The sequence below is a fragment of the Sturnira hondurensis genome, unplaced genomic scaffold (genome assembly GCF_014824575.4).
Source record: "Sturnira hondurensis isolate 20B ecotype Veracruz unplaced genomic scaffold, ASM1482457v3 Scaffold0006213, whole genome shotgun sequence".
NCBI lineage: Eukaryota > Metazoa > Chordata > Mammalia > Chiroptera > Phyllostomidae > Sturnira > Sturnira hondurensis.
The window spans coordinates 4,650,573-4,660,263 of record NW_028078844.1 but is presented as its reverse complement, the minus strand read 5'-3'; positions in this window follow the sequence as shown (position 1 = coordinate 4,660,263).

The following is a 9,691-nucleotide window of genomic DNA, read 5'->3' as shown; positions in this document are numbered from 1 at the left end:
AGCATGATTGTAATGGTGATAGGAAAAACTGTCATCTGTCTTGTCATTATAATAAAATGATTAACAATGAATTTTTATGAGCCAAATATTGTGCCAGATTTTTTGTTTTTCTATTCTTTCTTAATCAAAGTTACATGTACACATAGTTTAAAGAGTCACATCTACAGATTTTTTTCTGAATGAAAAACACCACTATCTTGATATCTTTCCATTTCCTGTCTCCAGATAAGCTCTTAAGATTTATTTTTTTGTTCTTTATAACCGTATCTCCAAATAACATTCATATATTGCTTTTGCGTGGTTTCCAATTTAAGGCAACACTGGTGATTGCAGTGGGGAGGAGGGCATAGGGGGATAAATGGTAATGGAGAAAATATAATAAAATACAAGTTAATTAAAAAATAAGGCAGTTCTTTAATATGTAATATAAAGTTTTGCTATTCTGCTTTCCAACCATTACATATTTCCTTCCTTTCTCCTTTTTTCTCAGCATAATGACAATACACCGTTTACAATATTGACTGTGATTAAGAAGTTTACCTTATTAAGATTATATAATGCTGTGCAGAGCTGAATGTATTCTTACCCTATATGCATTTTTTATTTTAACACTGTATGTAAATCTTTTTATTTTTATTTATTGCAGTGACATTGGTTAATAAAATTTTCTAGGTTGCAGGTGTATAATTCTGTAACATCATTTTCATATTGTATTGTGTGTTTGCCACCCAAACTGAAGTTTCCTTTGATCATTCCCCCCTCACCCCCTTTACCTTCAACACCGTCTCTCCCTCTAGTAATCATCCTACTGTTGTCTCTGTCTATGAGGTTTTGTTTGTTCTTGTTTAATCTCTTCACCTTTCCCACCCAGCCCCCTTACAGTGCATTTTTATTTCCTTAAGTTAATAACTGACTTTGTTTGCATAGGTTCCCATGTACTTATTGCTAATTCTAGGTAAAACTCGACTAGATGTATGAATATCTTATGTTCAGACATAGCAGTTCATTGTTTTCATCCATCTTGAAGAAATGGTTCCTCTTTGTCCAGTCTAGACTCAGGCTTTTGTGGCTGGTACACATCTGTCCTAGAATTTCTTTTCACCGTCATCCTGGGATTGCTTGCCTCTCCCTTATGTTGCAGTCCCTGATTTCTCACTTTCATGTGTCATGTCTGTCTAAGATTTACTTTATTTGTGTGGAACATATCCTCCAGTAGCTTCCTGAGAACAAAGAGGACATGGGATAAATTTTAAGACTATATGAGGAGGGGTGGTGCCCTTATGCAGAGTGGTATAGGAGATCTAGCCACTGCTTACACATGACTCCGTTCACCACCACCAAAGCCCAGTGTTAGTGTTGCCAGTTGAATCCTGTACTCGGCTGGATCCTAGTACTGCTTCATGTCTGCGTTTTGCTGAGTCCAGAACCATTCCTTGTATTGGATAATGGGTCGTGTTACCCAGTGTATAACTCTTTTAGTGTCTTAGTTTTCTGTATAGGCGCTCTGATGAATTGATTTTTAAAGTGGGTCTCTGTGTATGTGTGCATGTACACGAATTCACATACTCCTTGCTATTGAAACTCAATCAGACTTGTGTAAATTTTCAGTTACATTTTTCAGTATCTATTACTGAGTATCTGAAACTAATTGGATTTGGGGAACTCAGTACATCTTCACTGGTTGAAATGTTACCATTGTACTTAAAAACTAAATGCATTTATAAATGCATGTTAATACATATATCCTTGATCAAAAATATACCTGAAAACAATTCCTAATATTTAAAAAGAATATGAAGAGAGCTAATGAGTTCATTTTAGGGGGAAAATAAAGTTACAGTGTTGGTGAATTTTGGATTGGCAAAAGCCTTAGGACATATCTCCAATTAATAACAGCTTTGTCTTAGGACATATTTTGTTTAGTGTTGACAGTTACGTATGTCCCCACCCACCCACCTTTGCCCACTTCCACCCAGCCCCTGGCCCCTCTTCCCTCTGGCCTTTACAACAGTGTTACCTAAGTGTTACGCATATATGTTCCTTGGCTAGTAGTCCCTTCTTTCATCCAGTCTTCCCTCCCTCTCTCAGCCATCAGTCTGTTCCATGTGTCCATGCCTCTGTTTCTGTTTTGTTCCTCAGTTTTAGAACAGCTATAAGTGCTTCACATGATCAACCTGTTCAGTCCTCATAAGCTTATAGCGTAGGTTCTATCATCCCTATTTTACTGATGGGAAAATAAGGTCCTGGGATATTACGCAACTTGCTCTATGAGGTCTGTCTACAAGGTATCCAGGCATGTGATATGAAAAGTAGAGATGCTTACTGAAGATACAAGAAACACTGCCTAGAACAATGATGCCTCAGTCTGTCCCCTTCAAAGTAGGCACCTTGGGACCTCACAGTTCTCCCAAGTGCCGTCAGCTGCCCTGTCGTGTTCCTGAATCTCATAGACTGAGGTCTCTACCTTTTCAAAGGTGATTTCAGTTTTTGGGAAAGCCAGACATCACAGGGTGCCATATCAGGTCTGTAGTGGGGCTAAGTCACCTTGGTGATTGGTGTTTCACCAAAGAACTGCCTGAGATTGATGCATGAGCGGGTGTGTTGCCATGATGAAGTTGCCAATCATTGTTTGCTCACAGCTGCAGCCTTCTGAGTCTTCTGAATAGTTTCTGTGAAGACATGTTCAAGCTTAATGCAAAATTTGATGCAGATTGGTTGCTCTAGCCACTCATTTTGAACGCAATGGCCACACAGTGCACATGCTCACTGAGCTGTGTCTACTGCCCCCCTGACTAGTACAGTGAAGATTTCATTGTTCACTTGTGCATTCCAGTCCACTCAACTTGGCTGCTGGGTTACATTGATGTCACACAAACCGTTCTTATATAAACAGTGGTTTGCCCATTTTTTAATTGGGTTGTCTTCCTGAAGTGGAGTCCTGTGAGTTCTTTATTTTGGAGGTCAATCCTTTGTCCAAGGTATCATTGGCAAGTATATTTGCCCATATGGTTGGCTCCTTTTTCATTTAGCTGATGTTTTCTTTGTGCATAAGCTTTTTATTTTTATGAAGCCCCATTTGTTTATTCTTTATGTCCCTTGCTCTAGGGGGTATATTGGTGAAAATATTGCTGCCTGGGATATTTGATATTTTCCTGCCTGCGTTCTCCTGAACAGACACTTCTCCAAGGGCACAGAGACATATGAAAGGATGCTCGGCATCACTAGCCATCAGAGAGATTCAGATTAAAATTAACAAGATATTTCACACCAGTCAGAATGGTCATCATAACCGAATCAACAAGTGCTGGCAGGGTTGTGGAGAAAAGGGAACCCTAGTGCACTGTTGAGAATGCAAACTGGTGCAGCCACTGTGGCAAACAATATGGAATTTCCTCAAAAAACTGAAAATGGAACTGCCTTTTGACCTGGCAGTTCCACTGCTGGGATTATACCTTAAGGATCCTGAAAAAAATTTGAAAGAACCTATGTACCCAACGTTCATAGCAGCACAATTTACAAACAGCCAAGTGCTGGAAGCAAACTCTGTCCATCAGTAAATGAATGGGTCAAAAAACTAGGACATTTACACAATGGAGTTCTATGCAGCAGAAAAAGGAGCTCCTACCTTTTAGGACAGTGTGGATGGAACTGGAGAGCATTATGTTGAGTGAAATAAACCAGGTGGTGAAAAACAGATACCATATGATCTCACCTCTAAGTGGAATGTAATCAACTAAACAAGCAAGCAAAATATAACCGGAGACATTGAAATAAGGAACAAACTGACAGTAACCAGAGGGCAGGAGGCAAAGGGGATAATGGGGGAAAGGAAGAAGGGCTGTCAAGGAACACATATAAAGGACCTATGGACAAAGCCAAAGGTGGGTAGGATTAAGGGTGGGAGGTGGGAGTGGGTGGGCCAAGGGATAGTGGTGGTGGTGGGTGGGGGGAATGGAGACAACTTACTTGGACAAGAGAAAAAAAGAAAACAATGGTTTGACTTTTTCTGGACAGATCTCATACATCATACCTCATTGAATGGTGGACTCTATTCTTGAACCACAGAGCCCCAATCCAGGGCCTTAATGCTACTTTACTAAACTTAGTGGTGTGCCGGCAAATTTAACAATGAGCAATCCTGGGACAGGGATGATGGTGCCTGGGAGCCTTTATTTGTGACTTTTGCTAACTTTGGGGTGTAATGCCACACTTGTGACCAACACCTCACACATAATACTAGTTCCCTACATTAGTTTCAAGTTTTTGTTTTTCCTTGCAGATGCAGTAAAAGACCTCCAACCCCCAGTTACCTGCTCCTCCTCTCTCCAGGAATAACCCATCACTTGGAGTATAACTACTTGGGTGTGCATCCATAGTTGATGAGTGGTGGTATGTCCTGTGTGTTCCTAGGAGGACTGAAACATCAGAACGGGAGCTCTTTGTGCCCTAAAAGTGGCAACAGTGCCAATAATGAGCTCACTTAAGCCCAAGCTTCTCAAAGGAAAGTATACATAATCCTTAAGGATAGGCAGAGGTATGTTAGGAATTACAATTGGACACCTAGAGGCACTTTATTTCAGTGTTTGGAAAGAAGGTTTTTATAATAAAAGCAATACAGATACTAGTAGTAGAATGTAAGCTTGCCACACTTTAAAATGAAAGGCGAGGGATTCCAGAGGAATGTCCCTGTCTAGGAGTACAAGTATGTAATAGTCACATTTTAAGCATCATTTTTCAGTGGAAAAATTGGAAAGGAAAATTTACTAAATATTTAAGCAGAAGTAGAGCATAATGGTTGGCGTAATATGCCCCTCTGCAGTTCACCTCGAGAAGAGTGCCCATGTGCTAAATTTTGGTGGTCCTAAAAGTACCCTGTTTTTTTCTGTTGATAGCTTCCTCTCTGCGCTTTCCAGTACTGCACAAGCTGGGAGCCTGCTCAAAGGGATATTCTTTACCCTTCTAAATCAACTCCATCCCCTCATCCTGCAGAGTGTCCTAGGAAGTTGACTTCTATGCACTGTATTAACCAAAATCCTTGGTTGTTTTTTGCAAATGGCAAAGGCCACTAGGAGAAAACGGAGTGGGAAGGGAAAGAGGTCCAGGTGTTTATTTTCTTGCCTCTCTTCATGTCATGCAGTGTTTGGAAATAGCTGTGCTCCTCTGTGTCACAGTTTCTAACATAGCCCTCTCCTCCAGAGAGAGGTCTCCAGATTTTCCTTACCTTTTCTGAGGAGTGGAAACACCTTGGTCTTGTTTACTCGGGCCGCTTCACCATCTCTTGTAGGTTTCTTTTATCCTTGCCACCCTCTTCATTTGACGCCTTTTGGGTGTGCCATCTTCCTTCTGCTGCAGTCCTGAAAACTGGAGTAATTTGTACCATTAGTAGCCCCAGGAAACCATCAAAGTGGGATTCTGGGATTGGAGTGCCCACACATTTAATGGGTATACAAATAACTTGCTTGCCAGGGGAAATGGATACTTGCAATTGGTGGCAAGAGGTGATGTTATATTTACTCCAGTTATCTCCAGTGGTAGTGTGGGATGATGGAGGACAGTGAGTTGGAGGATCAAGTGGCTATGGGGTTTAGCATTTAGCCACTATGGCCATGTGGGGATAACACTGTTTCCAGCTGGTTGTTCTGGATGTTCAGGGTTTAGACGCAGGAAAAAATATAAATTAAAATCAAAGGTTAAGTATCAGAAAACACAGCATCTTCCTTAGGGGAGGAATACTTTATCTTTATAGCTGACAAAGACAGAAATAGTCTTGCCCACCCCCTACACCCACAAGAGAGAAAATGGTGTCAATGACTGCATCTAAGACAGTTCTCTCCTCAGAAATATTGGTTCTCAGGATCCACACCTACCATTCACCTTTATTTCCTGGGAAATAATGAATGAGATGCCACCGCATCCCAAACAGAAGTACAAGATCAGGTCAAAGAGAAGGCATCCATGCAGAAGAAAAAGATTATTACCACTTTGCATTGGTAGGCATTTGGGAGTAAGTGTAGAAATGAACAGTAAGGATATTAAACCAAAAGGATGATATAAGAGAGACCAGACATATTGATATGGGTATACTCACACAGGAAATATTCCTTAATGTGTTGGCTTGAGGACCTAGGAATGGTGATAACAAGGACTCATTGCTGCCTACTGTCAACTAGGTTGACATGTCAGAACTTTCCTGGCATGCTCTACACAGAGGTGTCCAACCCACAGCTCACGGGCCGCATGCAACCAAGCATGACTATGAATGTGGCTCAACACAAAATTGTAAATTTACTTAAAATGTCTTTTTTTGCTCATCAGTTTTTATTAGTGTTTGGGTATTTAATGTGTGGCCCAAAACAACTCTTCTTCTTCCAGTGTGGACCAGAAATGCCAAAAGGCTGGACACCCAAAGAGAAAGTCCAAAGAGCTAGGGAGATAGGAATGTGGATCTCTTCTGTGCAAACCTGCTCAACACCACAAGCTCAGTGGCTGACAAGAAGAGAAACGTATTCACAGTTCTGAGGGCCAGAAGACAGAACTTAATTCCACTGGGCTAAAGCTACGGTGTCAGCAGGTTGTACTGCTCCAGGAGGCTCCAGGACACTATCCTGTGCCTCTTCCAGTGGCAGCCATCATCCCCTGGCTTTTGTTCACATGGCTCCAATCCTGTCTCCATGGGCACTTTGCCTCCTCTTTTGCTCATGTATTTTTGCTCTGTCTCTCACAAGGATGCTTGTGATTGCATTTAGGGCCCACTCAGATAATCCAAGGTTCACCATCTTTACCTAAATAACATATTTGGTCTCTTTTGCCATATAAGATAATGCTAATAGATTCCAGGGATCAGGAATTGATATCTCTGGGAGGCCATTAATCAGACTACTATGATATGTTCAAAACAGGTAACTGAGTAAACACATGTGATGCATCCATACTATGGGCCCTAACTCAGCAATAAAAAAGAATGAACTACCACCTGGATGAATCTCCACAGAATGACGCTGAGTGAGAAAAGGCCAGTCCTAAAAGGTTACATACTGTGTGCTTCTATTTATATAATAACATTCTTAAATGATAAAATTATAGGGGTGGAGAGCAGATTAGTTAGTGGTTGTCAGGAGTTAAGGAGGAGAAGGGGCAAAGTGAAGCTGGGTGTGGCTCCCTAAAGTATGCTGTGGAGATGTTATTGTTATGTATTACAGTTGTATCAATATCGACATTCTGATTGCGATAATGTTCTAACAGTTTTGCATGCAAAGGGTAGAATATCTAGAAAACCTCTAGTATTTTATAGCTGTGTGTGAATTTACAATTTCTATCAAAAAGCTTAATTAGAAACTGTCTTTCTTCTTGAAATGATGACTATTTCTATTTTCCTCACTGAACCCAGACTGACTTAGCCCCCATAGCCTACTCCCTCAGGTTAATAAGCTCCCACCCGTGTTTGCCCATGTCAGTCATCAGGAGCCTATGAATCTCAGTTCACCCCTGAGAAGGTTGGCTGCTGCCCCACACGTGTCTCTGTCTCTCAACCCTCACCATCTAGGAAAACCCCTTTCTTAGTGCCCTCAGAAAGGCAAGATCAGTCATTAGCTAAACCTTCTTTATCTTCAGCCTTTCCTGTGATGGCCCCTCCCCTCATCTGCTCTAACTGAAACGTGTCTCTCCTCCGAAGGCACCATTCCCCCCTCCAAACCTTTCAAATGTGTCTGTTTGTGTTCCCACCTCCCTAATAGCACTGGCCTGGGAGGCGGCTTTTAGATGTTCTTCTTGTTCTTTAAGGAAAGCTTCAGACTAGTCCCCTCCTTTCTCTTGTTCCTTATGCCATCAGTCTATACCACCCACCTCATTGGCAAGAGGAGATAGATGTATCTCCTCTTACTGTGGTTCTCTATGGGCCTGAGGCACTTGTCCCTATTCCTCAGCTCACTCTCTGTCACATTAAACTCTTGCCAACTGTAATGTATAGATAATCAGTCCAATATTCTAGCCTGTCAGCTCCTTAACCTCCTTTTCCGAATATTCTTCATCTTACCTCAGCTACCTTCTTCCATGAGTATTTCCTGGCCCTTAGTAACTAACTTCTCTACAATCTTATTTTCAGACATCCTGCTTTTCAAATATCTTTTTCTATCTTTTTAGCTCACATCCTTTGCTAAATGAATTCCACTAACTTTAATCTCACTGATTCTTCTATTTGCAGATCCTGTTACAATTTCACTATCTCTTGTCCCCTTCATGCCCTTGCTTGCTGTCTTAATCACTTGGAATTCTGCGATCAAACATCTCTTGCCTATTCCCTTAATTTCCTTGCTCTTCTTTTGTTAAACATTTGAGTAAGCCACAACCGTGGTTAAACTCACTCTATTTATTTTATGCCTGCATTCACATAACTGATCCTCTCTGGAGAAAACCATGTTCCATTGTCTCAGTTTAAATTCATGACAATTGACCACAAGTGGGCTATTGATACCACCTAGCAACTCCATACTACACTTCATTCAGTCTCTGTTCTTCTGAATGTCTGATTTCTAGCTCTCCTTTCTCTCTCAGAACCCTGAAATTGCACTAGAGTGCTCTCAGCTGATGGCATTACTTCTTATTTCACCGAACAAAAATCAAAGCTATCAGAAGAGAACTTCCATAAACTCTCAGCAATATCATCTGCCCACCTTTCTACATCAGTTCCCACTTCCCATCCCCTCTTATTTATCAAAAATATGGCTCTGAAAGTTCTGCCTTTTCTCTCCTGTCACCATTTGTTTCTTCCAAACTGGGTCTCTCATTCCTGCATACCAACATGTAGTTGTTCCTCCCCTCTCAAAGTTAATCATCAATTCCCAGCTGCTACCACCCTATTTCTCTTTCTACATTATATGCCATTGTATGTACTCAGTGAATGTGAATCTTTTCTCTCCTTCTCTCTTAAATCTAATTCTGTACTCAGAATTTGGATTTAAGAATCTATACTCATTCTGTAAAATTCTGTACTCAGAATTTTAGATTAAAACTCAAGGTTTTTAACTCCACCTTGTCCACTGAAATGGTTCTTAATCTAATTTATGAGAGACATTCACATTACTATACTAATGGTTAAGACTCACTTTGTCACTATTTTATAGATAGTTAATTAATCTTTCTTTAAATACTACTTCTCTTCTTTCACATGGCTTCAAGGACACCCCTCGTATAATGTAGCATGGTCTATGCGGGTGCCGCCTCACCTTTCTAAACTGCAGAGCAGCCCAATCTTGGTCCTGTGCCACATGTCTTTTCTACCGGCACTTACTCCTTTGGTGACCTCATCCGGCCTCAGGCGTTAAATCTACTGGCAGGTCTTGGCCTCCCAAATTGTTGTATTCTGCCCAAATCTACCCAGACCTCTTACCTGTCTTCAGACTCATAACTCCAACTGCCTACTAAACATGTGCACATATCTACTGTCCCCTATGACCTTCTTACTCTCATCTCTTGTTATTCCTCCCATGATTACTCTACTGCAGTCATACTGGCCTCCTCCCTGCTCCTTGAATGTGTCAGACACATTCCTTCTTCAGGTCTTTGAACTTGTTTTGCCTCTGTCCGGAATGTTCCTCTCCCACACATCCACAAGACTCACTCCCTCATTTCCACCAGATCTTTACTCTGATGCCACGTCATTAGTGGGGCCTTTCCTGGCTACTCTATCTAAAAT